This window comes from Tursiops truncatus, chromosome 19, assembly GCF_011762595.2.
Source record: "Tursiops truncatus isolate mTurTru1 chromosome 19, mTurTru1.mat.Y, whole genome shotgun sequence".
NCBI classification, from domain to species: Eukaryota; Metazoa; Chordata; class Mammalia; order Artiodactyla; family Delphinidae; genus Tursiops; species Tursiops truncatus.
The window spans coordinates 13075225-13095521 of record NC_047052.1 but is presented as its reverse complement, the minus strand read 5'-3'; the positions used below and the strand labels follow the sequence as shown (position 1 = coordinate 13095521).

At 47.7% G+C, this 20297-nt stretch overlaps 1 protein-coding gene across 2 annotated transcripts in view; it reads left to right on the top strand.

The window, feature by feature from the left end:
• EXOSC6 (exosome component 6) overlaps positions 1-20297 on the top strand; it is an 80910-nt gene that overhangs the window by 46105 nt on the left and 14508 nt on the right. The window contains exons 1-3 of one of the 2 annotated variants that reach the window (XR_012327929.1): positions 4795-5200; positions 11754-11946; positions 16663-16855. The gene's annotated coding sequence lies outside the window, so the exon portion shown is untranslated. Of the gene's footprint in view, positions 1-4794; positions 5201-11753; positions 11947-16662; positions 16856-20297 lie in introns of those variants that run through there. The other variant, XM_073795714.1, reaches the window with a different exon arrangement.

The following is a 20297-nucleotide window of genomic DNA, read 5'->3' as shown; positions in this document are numbered from 1 at the left end:
ATGGCATTATTTCATTCTTTTTTATGGCTGAGTAGTATTCCATTGTATATACATACACCACATCTTTATCCATTCATCTGTCAATGGACATTTAGGTTACTTCCATGTCTTAGCTATTGTAAATAGTGCTGCTATGAATGTTGGGGTGCATTTATCTTTTAGAATTCGAGTTTTGTCTCGATATATGCCCAGGAATGAGATTGTGGGATCATATGGCGACTCTGTTTTTCTGAGGAACCACCATACTGTTTTCCATAGTGGCTGCACCAATTTACATTTCCACCAACAGTGTACGAAGGTCCCTTTTCTCCACACCCTTTTCAACATTTATCATTTGTAGACTTTTTGATGATGGCCATTCTGACTGGTGTGAGATGATACCTCACTGTAGTTTTGATTTGCTTTTCTCTAATAATTAGCAATGTTGAGCATCTTTTCTTGTGCCTATTGGCTATCTGGATGTCTTCTTTGAAGAAATGTCTATTTAGGTCTTCTGCCCATTTTTTTGTTTGTCTTTTTGTTATTGAGTTGTATGAGCTGTTTGTATATTTTGGAAATTAAGCTCTGTGGGTTGCATTGTTTGCAAATGTTTTCTCACAGTCTGTAGGTTGTCTTTTCATTTTGTTTATGGTTTCCTTTGCTGTGCAAAAGTTTATAAGTTTGATTAGGTCCCATTTGTTCAGTTTTGCTTTTATTTCTGTTGCCTTGCGATACGGACCTAAAAAACATTGCTACGATTATGTCAGAGAATATCTTGCCTATGTGGTCTTCTAGGAGTTTTACAGTGCCATGTCTTATGTTTAAGTCTTTAAGCCATTTTGAGTTTATTTTTGTGTATGGTGTGAGGGAGTGTTCTAACTTCATTGATTTACATGTGGCTGTCCAGCTTTCCTAGCACCACTTGCTGAAGAGACTGTCTATTCTCCATTGTATATTCTTGCCTCCTTTGTCAAAGATTAATTGACTGTAGGTGTGTGGATTTATTTCTGGGCTCTCTATTCTGTTCCATTGATCCATATGTCTGTTTTTGTGCCAATACTATGCTGTTTTAATTGCTATAGCTTTGTAGTATTGTCTGAAGTCTGGGAGGGTTATGCCTCCTCCTTTGTTCTTTTTCCTCAGAATTGCTTTGGCAATTCTGGGTCTTTTATGTTTCCATGTAAATTTTAGGATTATTTGTTCTAGTTCTGTGAAAAATGTCATGGGTAATTTAATAGGGATTGCATTAAATCTGTAGATTGTTTTGGGTAGTATGCCATTTTAATAATATTAATTCTTCCCATCCAAGAGGATGGGCTATCTTTCCATTTCTTTAAATCATCTTCAGTTTCATCAATTTTTTTTTTTTTTTGCGGTACGCGGGCCTCTCACTGTTGTGGCCTCTCCCGTTGTGGAGCACAGGCTCCGGACGTGCAGGCTCAGAGACCATGGCTCACGGGTCCAGCCGCTCCATCGCATGTGGGATCTTCCCGGACTGGGGCACGAACCCGTGTCCCCTGCATTGGCAGGAGGACTGTCAACCACTGTGCCACCAGGGAAGCCCCTATCAATATTTTTATAGTTTTCAGCACATAAGTCTTTCACTTCCTCGTTCAGGTTTATTCCTAAGTATTTTTATTTTTCTGATGCAATTTTATTTATTTTTAAATTTATTTTATTTTATCTTTATCTGTGCTGCATTGCTTGTGAGATCCTAGTTCCCCTACCAAGGATCGAAACTGGGCCCTCAGCAGTGAAAGTGCAGAGTCCTAACCACTGGGTTGCCAGGGAATTCCCTTGATGCAATTTTAAAAGGGATTTTCCTTTTTTACTTTCCTTTTCTCATATTTCATTATTAATGTAAAGAAATGCGACAGGTTTCTGTATTTTAATCTTGTATCCTTTTACCTTGCTGAGCTCGTTTATCAGTTCTAGTAGTTTTTGTTTGGAGTCTTTAGGGTTTTCTATGTATAGCATCATGTCATCTGCATATCATGACAGTTTTACCTCTTACAACTTGGATACCTTTTATTTCTTTTACTTGTCTGATTGCTATGGCTAGGACTTCCAATACTCTATTTAATAGAAGTAGTGAGAGTTTTTATCATGAATGGCTATTGAATGTTATCAAATGCTTTTTCTGCATCCATTGAGATGATCATGTGGCTTTTGTCCTTTCTTTTGTTGATGTGGTGTATCACATTGATTGATTTGTGTATGTTGAACCATCCTTGTGAGACATTTTGCCCAAGTGAAAGTATTAACTGGTTACTGTCATAATCAATTTTTAAAAATTAATTTTATTTATTTATTTTTGGCTGCATTAGGTCTTCGCTGCTGTGCGTGGGCTTTCTCTAGTTGCGGCAAGCAGGGGCTACTCTTCATTGTGGCTCGTGGGCTTCTCATTGCGGTGGCTTCACTTGTTGCAGAGCACGGGCCCTAGGCACGTGGGCTAAGTAGTTGTGGCTCATGGGCTCTAGAGCGCAGGCTCAGTAGTTGTGGCTCATGGGCTCTAGAGCGCAGGCTCAGTAGTTGTGGCGCACGGGCTTAGTTGCTTCGCAGCATGTGGCATCTTCCTGGACCAGGGTTTGAACCCGTGTCCCCTGCATTGGCAGGTGGATTCCTACCACTGCACCATCAGGGAAGCCTTATCATAATCAATTTGAAAATTGATTTAAATCAATTTAAAAATTGCTCTTTCTCTTTAGATTTAGTCTTTGTTGGTGACTGCTACAGAGGTCCAGGAAAGGTAACCACCTCCCTGGGTGGCTACCTGGGTCATACACTAAGGAAGAGGCAGTGCTGGCCAGCTCTAAAGTTGTACTCTTAACCAACCACCACAATAACCCTTTCAGCCTGGACTCTGAGAGGCTCCAGTCAAATGATGCCGCAGATCCAAGTGTCTGAGGGTCCCTAACTCTACAGAACCTCTCATGGGAAAGACAGCAGAGGGATGGGCACACCCCTCTTTGGGAGGCTACACCAAAGGAGCCTCATTCGCTCCTGTGTCACAGGGACCACGCTGGGTTATCAGTTATCATCTCTCCGGGGAGATATTAGTCTGACTTGGGTTTCTAACTAATCGCCACAGTGTGTCCTCCATATGAGGGGCTTTCTGAACCCAGGAAACCCCATTTCATAGGCCACAGCGCCACCTAATGCTGGTTTATATGAACAAAGAGAGTGACTGAATCATGCTGATCTGAGACCACTCCAGCATTAGCCCCATTTTACAGTTTGGCAAACAGAGGTTCTTTAAGAACCAGCTCAAGTCCTGCCTCATCCACAAAGCTTTACACAACTACTGTTTCTCCTCCATACTCTTCAAGAGTTGGCACCCAGGGGATTCCAGATACAAGAGGAGTTCGGAAAGCTCTTTAGAAGGACGGACATGTCTCTCAGTCTTGCTGATTCCAGTTCCTGTGGAGGATATGGGTTTAGATTCCCCAGGTGATTCTAATGCACCACCACTGTCTCTACCACATGTCTTAGCACTGACTTGAAGAGTTCACTACTTCATAGAGACTTAGATGTGAGGCCTGGTTTTTATTATCTGCAACTTGAGAACGTGCTTCTCTAGGCCTCACTTTCCTCACAGGTCAAGCAGGGATACTCTGCTCTAATTCACACAGTTGTGGTGAAGTTTCAACAAGGCAAGGCAGTTAGGGCACAGGAGCCATTTATAAAATTACTCTGTCTTATAGGGACTCTGAAATAGCACCCTGCACCCTGCACAGCACTGAGTCCATAGCAGGTGTTTTACTGCAAAACTGCACCATGATTTTTGGGTGCAGGTTGGTGTGGTGAGCGCACTGGCTGCTTCTCTCAGACAGTGAGCATTTTCCCCACAGGTGTGAAAAAGAGTGTAGGCACAGCCCTGGTTTCCACACAGACATGGGCTCACAGGTACGTGGGGGATACGCCCTGTGCCAGGTTCTTACCATGGAGTCAGTGTAAGGCTGGATGTCAAGTCCAGTGACAGCGATAGTAACTTCAGGGGGAGGAATGGGGTTTCTCCCCCAGCCATGCCCCCACTGCATGGAGAGTAACACTTGTAAACGTTTGTGTCGTCGCTATGTCAGTTCTCAAATCCTCTTTTACACTTCGGTAACAGAACCATGGTTTTATGTGCAATGTTTATCCCATCACCCAGCAGGATGCCCCGCCACAAGAGGCCATCCATTGAACGAAATCGGCTTGTATGGTGAGATGGGCTTGAATCCAAAGAATGGGAACTAGCGAGTTGGCCCAACACGCAGGGGAGGCTGTACCATTAGATCGCTATCCATTCAAAGAATATGTACTTTGTGCCATTCTCTAAGTGCTGAGAACATGGCCCTGCACGAGATTTAGGTTCTGTCGTCACAGGGCAGAGCTTGCAACTAGTGGGAAAGGCAGTCAACAAACACTGATCTACTTCAGTGCCAAGTTCTATACAGGAAAGAAAACAGGGCGATGTGATAGTAAGCAAGGTGATGGGGGAGCTTCTCTGAAGACGGAGTGAATGATTCCTCTTCCTCTGGTCCAGACACGCAGAGAAGGCGCAAAGAGTAAGGTCCGGCCCGGAGCTCAGGTCTTCTTATCCTGCCTCCGAGGTCTGGCCGGGCCAGCAGACAGGATTTCCCATCTGCTCTGCTAGCGATTCGCCCAAGAAGACCCGGGCGACTTCCAAAAAACAAAGCGGCTGTCAGTCCAAGAATCTTCTTTACGCCCTGACTACTGTCTTTGGGCGGTGGACCTCGTGGGACCAGGCCTGGGGACTCGCATAGAAGGAAGAGAGAACCCCCGCTCTCCCCACACTGCAGTGGGGCTGCCGCCATCATGGCGATCCCGGCTGCACCTGGACAATTTAACAGGGCCCGAGGCTAGAGTCCTAAAGCGGCCCTGAAACACCACGCCTGCAGCTCACCGCCATCTTGGCAGAGGCGGTTCCCCGCTACACACACCCAGGGGCGGGGCCTCGCGAGACCCAAACAGGCCCCACGTGTCAGGGGCGGAGCCCTACCCTGACGTCACGGCGCGCGTCGGATGGAAGGAGGACTAGAGCCGGCAAACCCTAGCTGGCTTCTCGCGTCACGGGAACTTTTTCCTCCCTCCTGTCCCGACCCCTTCCCTGTCCTTGTCCCACCTTCCGGCCCCCGGGATCCCCGGCAACGGTTGTGGCTGCTGCTCCACTTCAGGCGGGGTGTTGCTGAGCGCGGAGCCCGAGGGCGCCCGTGAGGTAAGGAGAAGCTGCGGAGCCGCTCTGGCGTCCCCGTCCACGCGGACCTTGGCGGCCCGGGACCCACAGCGCCCCCCTTTCCTCTGTGGTCTCGGTCTGGGGGCTTCGGCGTCCCTCGTTTCCCGTCGGTTCTGCCTGGTCCTCGGAAGGCGCGTCCCGGCGCCGGGACACCGCCCGCCGGGGCCGACAGCGCGTCGCCCGGTCTCCCTCAGCCTCTCTGCGGCGGTGGCGTCTCGCGGACCCGTGCCCGGCTGCCCAGGGCCAGCGCACCGGCTCTGGCAGGCGCCCGCAGCCGAGCCCGGATGCCCAGGGCGGCCGGGGTAACCTCGCTCCTGAGGCCCGCCTCGGGCAGGCAGCCCCCACCCCCACGCCCCAGCGTGGGTCGGGCTTGCCCAGCTGGGTCGTCTCTGCAGGCGTAATTGTTTTCCCGTGTGGCAACGTGCGGTCCGCTTGTGCTTAACTAACCAGTAGAAGTTCTGCAGAGTCAGCGGTGAGGTTAGGTGGAAACGTCCATGCCGGGGCGGTGAGCTTTCTTCCCAACGTTTGACCCTTTGGGCCTGATGTGTATGACACCGAGATTTGATTCAGGCATCTTCACGTCCGTTTCGCCCGTGCTGGGGGGCGGCGAGGTAGCCGGGCTGAAGGGGACACGTTCCTAGGGCTAGAGATTTGTGTTAAGTTCTCAAACTTGGCTGATCACCTGGTGCACTTGTTGAAAAATATAGCACTCTGGACCGCAGCATCAGAATCTCCAGAGAGGGAGCCTATGAGTGAGTGTGTGAGTGTGTGTGTGTGTGTGTGTGTGTGTGTGTGTGTTTTAAAATGTGTCCCAGGTGGCTCTCATTTGGAGGCAGGTGTGGGAAATGTTGTGTTAATCCGTCTCTTCTCACCCAGTCTCCCTTGTGACCAGCAGCCAATTTGTACAAGGTGTTGTGACCATGCAGAGGAACAGCTCAGAAGGAGTTGGAGCTGTCCTCTTGCTCTTGTTGGTGTAAGCAGATCTGAGCATAACCAGCGTCAGTATTGAGATTGTTTAGCAGGAATTCTTCTCCTTAGCAGAAATTAAACACATAATTTACTTTCAACCAGGTGTGTGTTTTACTTTGTTGTCTTTGACATCTTCCGTTTCTTCTCTACTGGCTTTATCTCCTCTGATCTCACTCCTTTGCTATCGCTGCCAAACCTACTGGAATAGACTCTGATGCCATTGTTTCCTATACTGTTTTTTTTGTTTGTTTGTTTTTTGGTGTTTTTTTTTTGGATGCGTCCTCGGCATGTGGGATCTTAGTTCCCTGATCAGGGATCGAACCTGCGCCCCCTGTAGTGGAAGCGTGGAGTCTTATCCACTGCGCCACCAGGAAGGTCTCTAGAATCTTCATTTCAGAGATGTGCTCAGGCCTCTGTGTGAAGGCTGTGGGGCGTGGGGAGAATGGTGTGCAGATTAGAGGCGGGAAGCCCAGTTGGGAACCTTCTGCAGTAAACAGAGAGGATGGCGGGCTGTGCTCAGTTCAGGGCAGTGGAGATGGAGAGTAGACCCACTGGAGGGAGATTTACGATGTAGGGTTGTTGGTTAGGTCTTGATGATTGACTGGAGAGAGGAGATGAGAGAAAGGGGGGAATGTGGGATGACACCCAGGATTCTAGTGTATGGTGTTCCTGGGGGACACAGGAAGTGGAGCAGAGTTGGAGATCAGGGAAGATGGCTTTACCTTTTGGATGTGCTCAGTTTGACCTGTGGGAGTCCAAGTGGAGGTGGCCCTTCTTCCACTAGACGTGCGGGTCTAAGGCTCAGGAGTGCTATGGGTTAGGCCATCAGTCATGGCAGGAAAGGGAATCACGCTGAACAGTGGTGGATGGGGAAGCGAAGCTGGCCTCAAGGAGCCCTGGGGGACGTCAACACAGAGGGAAGGGCAGAGGAGAGAGGCCAGTGATCGGGGCAGAACGTGCCACAGAAAACAAGGAAAGAGTGTGTGGATAGGAGGGAGTGAGATGGTGCCCAGAAAGTGCCCTTGGAAAGGAGCAACATTTGCGTTCCTGGTGAGAGGAGTGCAGTGGCCTGGTGGGGCAGAAGCCCGACCACTTTTGGTTCAGAAGAGAGTAGGACGGGAAATAAAAAAGACAGGTTGTGAAATACATGTTAGGAAATTTTTGCTTAAAAAGTCCACAGGCCAAAAAAAAAAAAAACAGTCCACAGTCCGACTGTGCCACCACCAAGGTAATAAAAGAAAGACTTAAGGGCTTCCCTGGTGGCGCAGTGGTTGAGAGTCCGCCTTCCGATGCAGGGGACGTGGGTTTGTGCCCCGGTCTGGGAAGATCTCACATACCGCGGAGCGGCTGGGCCCGTGAGCCATGGCCGCTGAGCCTGCGCGTCCAGAGCCTGTTCTCCGCAACGGGAGAGGCCACAAGAGTGAGAGGCCCGCGTACCGCAAAAAAAAAAAAAAAAAAAAAAGAAGGACTTAAGACAAAGGTGGTGGCAAACATCAGGGCAGCTCATTGCTGCAATAATAACATTCTGGGAAAATATAATTGATACTGGTATTGGTGACCTTTGAGTGGAGGGAAATCTTCCTTCTGTTTTTGATGTTTCGCAAAGACCATCATTTTATAATTTAGAATTTTAAAAATTAAAAATTGGTAATTGAGTGTTTTGGAGCTTTGTTTTATTTCTGAAATCGCCTGGGCGGGGGGAGGGGGTACTTGAGCACATCTAAATGCCGAGGAGAAGGAGGTAAATGTGAGGGTGTGTGAAAGAGGGAGGACAGCTGATGGAGCTCGGTTCAGGGGAAGGGGGCAGGAAGGGGGATCCAGGCCGTTGTAAGGGATTAATTTCTGACCCTGTGAAGGAAGGCAGGGAGGGTTTGCTGATGCAGGGAGGTATACAGGTGGTGTTTTGGGGAACAAGATGAGACAGGTTATCTCCTTTGATGAAGGAAGAGAGGAGGTGGTGTTAAAGGTTGGGAGAAGAGCCATGTTATGGGTTCAGAACCTGGATGTAGAGAGAGCTGTGCCTGTGGCTTAATAGGAAGTAGCCCGGAGCCAAGTAGGGGTGCCTGCTAACTTAAGGCACAAAGGAACAGGGTCTTTCCCAAGTGTGACTGAGTGGTAATGGTTCAGAAGCAAGGAGGATGCCAACAGTGCCTCTTGATGGTGTCAGTGGAACAGGGCTGGCTGTGTGACAGTGACAGTTCCCTCAGGAGAGCTGCATTTCCATTAAGACAGAGGGTGGAGAGAACATTAGTGAAGTGTTACCAACCAGGGATCTTGGCCTCCTTAATCAATAGAAATTGATAAGAGGCCAGACAGAAAATTCAGGCAGGGCTTTATTGGGCTCCTGCTGCAGCAGGTGGGAGTGAAAACAAGTAACAGTTTCCCTTGATTGCTCCGAGGAGGCCGGCAGCGAGCTGGTTCCTTATGTGGGGTGAGGGCAGGGGCGGGTCCAGGAGTCAGGCCAGAGGGGTGGCTTGGGTGGTCTGCCCCCCCCGCCCTCTGGTGGTGGTGAGTGCAGGGGGCATGCACAGGACCCTGCTTTTGCTCCTGACTCCTGCTTTTGCTCCCAGCTCTTCACAAGTGGCAGTTGGCTTTTTTTTTGGTCTTTTTGTATCTTGTCTATAATTTCCCCCAGCTGTGCATGCATGCATATAGTTATTTTTAGTCCCTTACAGTTTCTTTGTATTTTGTTTGTATTTCATTTGTTCAGGTGTAAGCACTGCAGCAAAGGGTCCCAGGTCCTAGTCTGTCTCATTATCCCCTGAGGGATTCTACACCTTTTATTCTTAAGGGGTAAAGGGCCAAGGGTCTCATCTTCTGGAACGTCTTCCTGCCAGACAGGGGCTGCAGACCCTAGCTTACCCTAGAGGTGTAGAAGTCCCTCTCTGACTGTTCCAAGGACCTGTAGGGACCTGGGCCACCCTCTGCTGGAATGGGTTGAATTCCTTGAGCCCTCATGAGTCTTACTTGAAACTCTTAGAACCTAGAAGACACAAACTTGCCCAGAAGGCTAAACAAACAAGGGCCAAAAAGAAGAACACCAGTAGCCACTAAAGGGCCTAGAAAGGGAAGGAACCAGCGTAACTTTAGGAGGGCTTCCTTAACTGTTGACCAGGCAGTGGAGGCGATATTGCCGCTTCTAAAATTATGAAGCCAGTCTGCCTGGGCATATATTTCCTTAATGTTAACTTCCACCTGTCCTATCACACTAATTCAGGTGCAGTAGGAAGTATTATCGCACAGACTCCACCTTGTTCTTCCAGAAGGTTATCAAGAGCTAGACGACTGTCAAGAACTAAATTCGCCAAAGAAACGAGAGGTCTTAAGTCCCATTAAGGCTTGTCTTGTCTGTTCCATCATATAACCAAGCTGTCTGATCTCAGTGTTGCTTCATGATAGGTAAAGCCTCCCCATGGAGCTGCCAGTCCTGTGGCCAGCTCTGCCCTTGCTAAGATCATTCCTAGGGGACTTCCCTGGTGGTCCAGTGGTTAAGACTCTGTGCTTCCAATGCAGGGGGCCTGGGTTCGATCCCTGGTCAGGGAACTAGATCCCACACGCATGCCGCAACTAAAAGATCCTGCGTTTCGCAACTAAAGATCCTGTGTGCCACAACTAAGACTCCGCGTAGCCAAACAAACAAACATATATAGAGAAAAAAGATCATTCCTAGTGCTTTCTGGGTTTGGTGGTGAGCCTGACTGGTTCTGTTACAGATAAAAATCCCTCTTAACCCTGTAGTCCTTATAGCACACTGTCCTATGAAGTGAACATTGTCAGTGCATTTATACGCTATGGCTTGGTTGGAAAAGACAGGGTCTGTCGATAATTCCGTAACATATGATGGTTTGGGTGTCCGCAGAGGAAAACAAACCCTTCTGGGGGTGCAGACCTGAATGTCTGTCTCACAGCTGTTAAGACCGGATAGCCCTTGAAGGACATAACTGTTGTTAGTACTTAAACAGTTAGGGGACAGCAGACTATTATGTTGATGATTAAGCATATAAAGCTCTACAGCATTTCTAACAAGATGTTCACGTATGATCCGCTGAGTACAATAGCAAGAGTGGCAAACAGGAGTCCAACCCACTACATCATTTTACTTATCTGTCGATGGTGCCTGTCTTTTGAATAGGTATCTCAGACCTTCCACTGGCTTACAGGTGTATTGCTCTTCTGTTGTAACCTGCGGGGCTTCTGGAGGTAAAAGCTTTAGTCTGGAAAAATGTACCCAACTAGATATCCCTTGCACTTTGACAGCAGTGGGAGTGGTTCAGATTACTTTATAGGGGCCCTTCCATTTTGGCAATAGTTGGTCTTCGGGGGACCCCGTTCCGGGTTTTAAGAAGAACTTGGTCCCTGGGATTTGTGAAGGAGCAGCTCCTTCCTCTGTATTTTTAGTGGGAGCTTGCAGTGCCTTGTGGGTATAGTTCAGGATTGTCTTTTGAACTTGTCCTAGATTAATAATGTATCTCAGGGCCTGGTTCACTTCTTCATCCAGTAGAATGTCAGTAGTAAGAAAAGGTCTCCCATAGGTCCTTTTATTGTTTTACTTGTTTATTTTTTAAGGAGTTTTTTTTTTTGTTAATTTATTTTTGGCTGCATTGGGTCTTCGTTGCTGCGCACGGGCTTTCTCTAAGTTGCGGCAAGCGGGGGCTAGCTACTCTGTTGTGGTGCGCGGGCTTCTCATTGCAGTGGCTTCTCTTGTTGCGGAGCACGGGCTCTTAGGTGCACAGGCTTCAGCAGTTGTGGCAGGCGGGCTCAGTAGTTGTGGTGCACGGGCTTAGTTGCTCTGCGGCATAGGGATCTTCCCAGACCAGTGCTCAAACCCGTGTCCCCTGCGTTGGTAGGCAGATTCTTAACCACTGCGCCACCAGGGAAGTCCTGAAGACATTTTTTAGAAAGCAGAATTGTGTTAATACAGTCTTTTATTCAATTTTAACATAATTTTATTTATTGAATAGTTAAGACAGTCACATTCCAAATTCAAAATATATGAAAGGGTCTATAATGAAGAGTTTTCCTCTTTCTACTTGGACTTAATTTCTGGGAAATTTCAATCTTTTAAAAGTGGAGAGAATGTATAAAGAACCCATGTACCCACCAGCCAGCTTCAGTCTGGCTTCATCTATTGCCACTGTTCCACTGGATTATTCCCTGGTGTTGGCCTTATTTTAAAACAAGCTGAGACTCTGTCTTGTGCAGTAAAAGGCAAGGATTTCCTAAGTTGAAATTGCTGCAAATCTCCTTGGGGGCCATTTAAGAGCTCTTTTACTACCACTGATCACTTTAAGATTTTATTTTGGGGCCACATATAGTATTTGCTTTTCCAGAGCTCCTTTCCTTTCTAAAGAGTATCTTTTTTCTCCATCTTTATGCCAAGAACTCTGTAGGAATGCCCCATACTTCCCCAAGGCTTCTGCTTCTGATAGATGGCCCAGTTGGCTCATCTTAGAAAACCTCCACAAGACGTTTTCCGAAAGGAGAGGGAATAGAAGAGTGTAAGGGGTAGGGAGTTTTGAATCCCCTAAAGCTGACGACCGTGTTTGGGTCTGTTTTTGTTGCTCAGAGCCCCTGTTGAGTTCCCTGCTGCGTAGGATGCCAGAACTGGAGACTGTGGAGATCATGAAGCTGGTGAATTGCCCCGAGACCTTCACCCCGGACATGAGGTGCATCATGGGCGAGTCCCCTTCAGTGCGGGGCTACTTCGTCCTGGCGGGAATGAACTCTGCTGGCCTTTCGTTTGGTGGAGGAGCTGGAAGGTAAGTCTTTCGCACTCAGGTTCGGCTTGCGAGGCTTCTTCCTTTCTGGAATTACTTCTGGTTCATAGGGTTTGTGACATACCTAATCCAGTATGTTCATAAGAAGAGGAAGACACATGTCATGAGAGAGTCGTCCCCTTGAAAGTACTTGCCATGGGAGGCACTCCCCGTGTTCCAGACACGTCATTGTACAGAATGTTTTTGGAACTCCTCTTTTGGAGTTAGCCTTGGAGCCAGTGGGGTGTTCTTCTGTACTACTTCAGTCATAACAAATGTTGGTCCTTTGAATCTGTATTTGAGTTTGGAAATAGCCAAGTGTGGTGAGTGAAGTAGAAGATCATGCTGATCACACAGGTTTTTATTTTCAAATTTGGTACTTATAAAAATTAAGCGAGGGGGCTTCCCTGGTGGCACAGTGGTTGAGAGTCCGCCTGCAGATGCAGGGGACACGGGTTCGTGCCCCTGTCCGGGAAGATCCCACATGCCACGGAGCGGCTGGGCCCGTGAGCCATGGCCGCTGAGCCTGCGCGTCCAGAGCCTGTTCTCCGCAACGGGAGAGGCCACAAGAGTGAGAGGCCCGCGTACCGCAAAAAAAAAAAAAAAAAAAAAAAAAGAAGGACTTAAGACAAAGGTGGTGGCAAACATCAGGGCAGCTCATTGCTGCAATAATAACATTCTGGGAAAATATAATTGATACTGGTATTGGTGACCTTTGAGTGGAGGGAAATCTTCCTTCTGTTTTTGATGTTTCGCAAAGACCATCATTTTATAATTTAGAATTTTAAAAATTAAAAATTGGTAATTGAGTGTTTTGGAGCTTTGTTTTATTTCTGAAATCGCCTGGGCGGGGGGAGGGGGTACTTGAGCACATCTAAATGCCGAGGAGAAGGAGGTAAATGTGAGGGTGTGTGAAAGAGGGAGGACAGCTGATGGAGCTCGGTTCAGGGGAAGGGGGCAGGAAGGGGGATCCAGGCCGTTGTAAGGGATTAATTTCTGACCCTGTGAAGGAAGGCAGGGATGGTTTGCTGATGCAGGGAGGTATACAGGTGGTGTTTTGGGGAACAAGATGAGACAGGTTATCTCCTTTGATGAAGGAAGAGAGGAGGTGGTGTTAAAGGTTGGGAGAAGAGCCATGTTATGGGTTCAGAACCTGGATGTAGAGAGAGCTGTGTCTGTGGCTTAATAGGAAGTAGCCCGGAGCCAAGTAGGGGTGCCTGCTAACTTAAGGCACAAAGGAACAGGGTCTTTCCCAAGTGTGACTGAGTGGTAATGGTTCAGAAGCAAGGAGGATGCCAACAGTGCCTCTTGATGGTGTCAGTGGAACAGGGCTGGCTGTGTGACAGTGACAGTTCCCTCAGGAGAGCTGCATTTCCATTAAGACAGAGGGTGGAGAGAACATTAGTGAAGTGTTACCAACCAGGGATCTTGGCCTCCTTAATCAATAGAAATTGATAAGAGGCCAGACAGAAAATTCAGGCAGGGCTTTATTGGGCTCCTGCTGCAGCAGGTGGGAGTGAAAACAAGTAACAGTTTCCCTTGATTGCTCCGAGGAGGCCGGCAGCGAGCTGGTTCCTTATGTGGGGTGAGGGCAGGGGCGGGTCCAGGAGTCAGGCCAGAGGGGTGGCTTGGGTGGTCTGCCCCCCCGCCCTCTGGTGGTGGTGAGTGCAGGGGGCATGCACAGGACCCTGCTTTTGCTCCTGACTCCTGCTTTTGCTCCCAGCTCTTCACAAGTGGCAGTTGGCTTTTTTTTTGGTCTTTTTGTATCTTGTCTATAATTTCCCCCAGCTGTGCATGCATGCATATAGTTATTTTTAGTCCCTTACAGTTTCTTTGTATTTTGTTTGTATTTCATTTGTTCAGGTGTAAGCACTGCAGCAAAGGGTCCCAGGTCCTAGTCTGTCTCATTATCCCCTGAGGGATTCTACACCTTTTATTCTTAAGGGGTAAAGGGCCAAGGGTCTCATCTTCTGGAACGTCTTCCTGCCAGACAGGGGCTGCAGACCCTAGCTTACCCTAGAGGTGTAGAAGTCCCTCTCTGACTGTTCCAAGGACCTGTAGGGACCTGGGCCACCCTCTGCTGGAATGGGTTGAATTCCTTGAGCCCTCATGAGTCTTACTTGAAACTCTTAGAACCTAGAAGACACAAACTTGCCCAGAAGGCTAAACAAACAAGGGCCAAAAAGAAGAACACCAGTAGCCACTAAAGGGCCTAGAAAGGGAAGGAACCAGCGTAACTTTAGGAGGGCTTCCTTAACTGTTGACCAGGCAGTGGAGGCGATATTGCCGCTTCTAAAATTATGAAGCCAGTCTGCCTGGGCATATATTTCCTTAATGTTAACTTCCACCTGTCCTATCACACTAATTCAGGTGCAGTAGGAAGTATTATCGCACAGACTCCACCTTGTTCTTCCAGAAGGTTATCAAGAGCTAGACGACTGTCAAGAACTAAATTCGCCAAAGAAACGAGAGGTCTTAAGTCCCATTAAGGCTTGTCTTGTCTGTTCCATCATATAACCAAGCTGTCTGATCTCAGTGTTGCTTCATGATAGGTAAAGCCTCCCCATGGAGCTGCCAGTCCTGTGGCCAGCTCTGCCCTTGCTAAGATCATTCCTAGGGGACTTCCCTGGTGGTCCAGTGGTTAAGACTCTGTGCTTCCAATGCAGGGGGCCTGGGTTCGATCCCTGGTCAGGGAACTAGATCCCACACGCATGCCGCAACTAAAAGATCCTGCGTTTCGCAACTAAAGATCCTGTGTGCCACAACTAAGACTCCGCGTAGCCAAACAAACAAACATATATAGAGAAAAAAGATCATTCCTAGTGCTTTCTGGGTTTGGTGGTGAGCCTGACTGGTTCTGTTACAGATAAAAATCCCTCTTAACCCTGTAGTCCTTATAGCACACTGTCCTATGAAGTGAACATTGTCAGTGCATTTATACGCTATGGCTTGGTTGGAAAAGACAGGGTCTGTCGATAATTCCGTAACATATGATGGTTTGGGTGTCCGCAGAGGAAAACAAACCCTTCTGGGGGTGCAGACCTGAATGTCTGTCTCACAGCTGTTAAGACCGGATAGCCCTTGAAGGACATAACTGTTGTTAGTACTTAAACAGTTAGGGGACAGCAGACTATTATGTTGATGATTAAGCATATAAAGCTCTACAGCATTTCTAACAAGATGTTCACGTATGATCCGCTGAGTACAATAGCAAGAGTGGCAAACAGGAGTCCAACCCACTACATCATTTTACTTATCTGTCGATGGTGCCTGTCTTTTGAATAGGTATCTCAGACCTTCCACTGGCTTACAGGTGTATTGCTCTTCTGTTGTAACCTGCGGGGCTTCTGGAGGTAAAAGCTTTAGTCTGGAAAAATGTACCCAACTAGATATCCCTTGCACTTTGACAGCAGTGGGAGTGGTTCAGATTACTTTATAGGGGCCCTTCCATTTTGGCAATAGTTGGTCTTCGGGGGACCCCGTTCCGGGTTTTAAGAAGAACTTGGTCCCTGGGATTTGTGAAGGAGCAGCTCCTTCCTCTGTATTTTTAGTGGGAGCTTGCAGTGCCTTGTGGGTATAGTTCAGGATTGTCTTTTGAACTTGTCCTAGATTAATAATGTATCTCAGGGCCTGGTTCACTTCTTCATCCAGTAGAATGTCAGTAGTAAGAAAAGGTCTCCCATAGGTCCTTTTATTGTTTTACTTGTTTATTTTTTAAGGAGTTTTTTTTTTTGTTAATTTATTTTTGGCTGCATTGGGTCTTCGTTGCTGCGCACGGGCTTTCTCTAAGTTGCGGCAAGCGGGGGCTAGCTACTCTGTTGTGGTGCGCGGGCTTCTCATTGCAGTGGCTTCTCTTGTTGCGGAGCACGGGCTCTTAGGTGCACAGGCTTCAGCAGTTGTGGCAGGCGGGCTCAGTAGTTGTGGTGCACGGGCTTAGTTGCTCTGCGGCATAGGGATCTTCCCAGACCAGTGCTCAAACCCGTGTCCCCTGCGTTGGTAGGCAGATTCTTAACCACTGCGCCACCAGGGAAGTCCTGAAGACATTTTTTAGAAAGCAGAATTGTGTTAATACAGTCTTTTATTCAATTTTAACATAATTTTATTTATTGAATAGTTAAGACAGTCACATTCCAAATTCAAAATATATGAAAGGGTCTATAATGAAGAGTTTTCCTCTTTCTACTTGGACTTAATTTCTGGGAAATTTCAATCTTTTAAAAGTGGAGAGAATGTATAAAGAACCCATGTACCCACCAGCCAGCTTCAGTCTGGCTTCATCTATTGCCACTGTTCCACTGGATTATTCCCTGGTGTTGGCCTTATTTTAAAACAAGCTGAGACTCTGTCTTGTGCAGTAAAAGGCAAGGATTTCCTAAGTTGAAATTGCTGCAAATCTCCTTGGGGGCCATTTAAGAGCTCTTTTACTACCACTGATCACTTTAAGATTTTATTTTGGGGCCACATATAGTATTTGCTTTTCCAGAGCTCCTTTCCTTTCTAAAGAGTATCTTTTTTCTCCATCTTTATGCCAAGAACTCTGTAGGAATGCCCCATACTTCCCCAAGGCTTCTGCTTCTGATAGATGGCCCAGTTGGCTCATCTTAGAAAACCTCCACAAGACGTTTTCCGAAAGGAGAGGGAATAGAAGAGTGTAAGGGGTAGGGAGTTTTGAATCCCCTAAAGCTGACGACCGTGTTTGGGTCTGTTTTTGTTGCTCAGAGCCCCTGTTGAGTTCCCTGCTGCGTAGGATGCCAGAACTGGAGACTGTGGAGATCATGAAGCTGGTGAATTGCCCCGAGACCTTCACCCCGGACATGAGGTGCATCATGGGCGAGTCCCCTTCAGTGCGGGGCTACTTCGTCCTGGCGGGAATGAACTCTGCTGGCCTTTCGTTTGGTGGAGGAGCTGGAAGGTAAGTCTTTCGCACTCAGGTTCGGCTTGCGAGGCTTCTTCCTTTCTGGAATTACTTCTGGTTCATAGGGTTTGTGACATACCTAATCCAGTATGTTCATAAGAAGAGGAAGACACATGTCATGAGAGAGTCGTCCCCTTGAAAGTACTTGCCATGGGAGGCACTCCCCGTGTTCCAGACACGTCATTGTACAGAATGTTTTTGGAACTCCTCTTTTGGAGTTAGCCTTGGAGCCAGTGGGGTGTTCTTCTGTACTACTTCAGTCATAACAAATGTTGGTCCTTTGAATCTGTATTTGAGTTTGGAAATAGCCAAGTGTGGTGAGTGAAGTAGAAGATCATGCTGATCACACAGGTTTTTATTTTCAAATTTGGTACTTATAAAAATTAAGCGAGGGGGCTTCCCTGGTGGCACAGTGGTTGAGAGTCCGCCTGCAGATGCAGGGGACACGGGTTCGTGCCCCTGTCCGGGAAGATCCCACATGCCACGGAGCGGCTGGGCCCGTGAGCCATGGCCGCTGAGCCTGCGCGTCCAGAGCCTGTTCTCCGCAACGGGAGAGGCCACAAGAGTGAGAGGCCCGCGTACCGCAAAAAAAAAAAAAAAAAAAGAAGGACTTAAGACAAAGGTGGTGGCAAACATCAGGGCAGCTCATTGCTGCAATAATAACATTCTGGGAAAATATAATTGATACTGGTATTGGTGACCTTTGAGTGGAGGGAAATCTTCCTTCTGTTTTTGATGTTTCGCAAAGACCATCATTTTATAATTTAGAATTTTAAAAATTAAAAATTGGTAATTGAGTGTTTTGGAGCTTTGTTTTATTTCTGAAATCGCCTGGGCGGGGGGAGGGGGTACTTGAGCACATCTAAATGCCGAGGAGAAGGAGGTAAATGTGAGGGTGTGTGAAAGAGGGAGGACAGCTGATGGAGCTCGGTTCAGGGGAAGGGGGCAGGAAGGGGGATCCAGGCCGTTGTAAGGGATTAATTTCTGACCCTGTGAAGGAAGGCAGGGATGGTTTGCTGATGCAGGGAGGTATACAGGTGGTGTTTTGGGGAACAAGATGAGACAGGTTATCTCCTTTGATGAAGGAAGAGAGGAGGTGGTGTTAAAGGTTGGGAGAAGAGCCATGTTATGGGTTCAGAACCTGGATGTAGAGAGAGCTGTGTCTGTGGCTTAATAGGAAGTAGCCCGGAGCCAAGTAGGGGTGCCTGCTAACTTAAGGCACAAAGGAACAGGGTCTTTCCCAAGTGTGACTGAGTGGTAATGGTTCAGAAGCAAGGAGGATGCCAACAGTGCCTCTTGATGGTGTCAGTGGAACAGGGCTGGCTGTGTGACAGTGACAGTTCCCTCAGGAGAGCTGCATTTCCATTAAGACAGAGGGTGGAGAGAACATTAGTGAAGTGTTACCAACCAGGGATCTTGGCCTCCTTAATCAATAGAAATTGATAAGAGGCCAGACAGAAAATTCAGGCAGGGCTTTATTGGGCTCCTGCTGCAGCAGGTGGGAGTGAAAACAAGTAACAGTTTCCCTTGATTGCTCCGAGGAGGCCGGCAGCGAGCTGGTTCCTTATGTGGGGTGAGGGCAGGGGCGGGTCCAGGAGTCAGGCCAGAGGGGTGGCTTGGGTGGTCTGCCCCCCCGCCCTCTGGTGGTGGTGAGTGCAGGGGGCATGCACAGGACCCTGCTTTTGCTCCTGACTCCTGCTTTTGCTCCCAGCTCTTCACAAGTGGCAGTTGGCTTTTTTTTTGGTCTTTTTGTATCTTGTCTATAATTTCCCCCAGCTGTGCATGCATGCATATAGTTATTTTTAGTCCCTTACAGTTTCTTTGTATTTTGTTTGTATTTCATTTGTTCAGGTGTAAGCACTGCAGCAAAGGGTCCCAGGTCCTAGTCTGTCTCATTATCCCCTGAGGGATTCTACACCTTTTATTCTTAAGGGGTAAAGGGCCAAGGGTCTCATCTTCTGGAACGTCTTCCTGCCAGACAGGGGCTGCAGACCCTAGCTTACCCTAGAGGTGTAGAAGTCCCTCTCTGACTGTTCCAAGGACCTGTAGGGACCTGGGCCACCCTCTGCTGGAATGGGTTGAATTCCTTGAGCCCTCATGAGTCTTACTTGAAACTCTTAGAACCTAGAAGACACAAACTTGCCCAGAAGGCTAAACAAACAAGGGCCAAAAAGAAGAACACCAGTAGCCACTAAAGGGCCTAGAAAGGGAAGGAACCAGCGTAACTTTAGGAGGGCTTCCTTAACTGTTGACCAGGCAGTGGAGGCGATATTGCCGCTTCTAAAATTATGAAGCCAGTCTGCCTGGGCATATATTTCCTTAATGTTAACTTCCACCTGTCCTATCACACTAATTCAGGTGCAGTAGGAAGTATTATCGCACAGACTCCACCTTGTTCTTCCAGAAGGTTATCAAGAGCTAGACGACTGTCAAGAACTAAATTCGCCAAAGAAACGAGAGGTCTTAAGTCCCATTAAGGCTTGTCTTGTCTGTTCCATCATATAACCAAGCTGTCTGATCTCAGTGTTGCTTCATGATAGGTAAAGCCTCCCCATGGAGCTGCCAGTCCTGTGGCCAGCTCTGCCCTTGCTAAGATCATTCCTAGGGGACTTCCCTGGTGGTCCAGTGGTTAAGACTCTGTGCTTCCAATGCAGGGGGCCTGGGTTCGATCCCTGGTCAGGGAACTAGATCCCACACGCATGCCGCAACTAAAAGATCCTGCGTTTCGCAACTAAAGATCCTGTGTGCCACAACTAAGACTCCGCGTAGCCAAACAAACAAACATATATAGAGAAAAAAGATCATTCCTAGTGCTTTCTGGGTTTGGTGGTGAGCCTGACTGGTTCTGTTACAGATAAAAATCCCTCTTAACCCTGTAGTCCTTATAGCACACTGTCCTATGAAGTGAACATTGTCAGTGCATTTATACGCTATGGCTTGGTTGGAAAAGACAGGGTCTGTCGATAATTCCGTAACATATGATGGTTTGGGTGTCCGCAGAGGAAAACAAACCCTTCTGGGGGTGCAGACCTGAATGTCTGTCTCACAGCTGTTAAGACCGGATAGCCCTTGAAGGACATAACTGTTGTTAGTACTTAAACAGTTAGGGGACAGCAGACTATTATGTTGATGATTAAGCATATAAAGCTCTACAGCATTTCTAACAAGATGTTCACGTATGATCCGCTGAGTACAATAGCAAGAGTGGCAAACAGGAGTCCAACCCACTACATCATTTTACTTATCTGTCGATGGTGCCTGTCTTTTGAATAGGTATCTCAGACCTTCCACTGGCTTACAGGTGTATTGCTCTTCTGTTGTAACCTGCGGGGCTTCTGGAGGTAAAAGCTTTAGTCTGGAAAAATGTACCCAACTAGATATCCCTTGCACTTTGACAGCAGTGGGAGTGGTTCAGATTACTTTATAGGGGCCCTTCCAT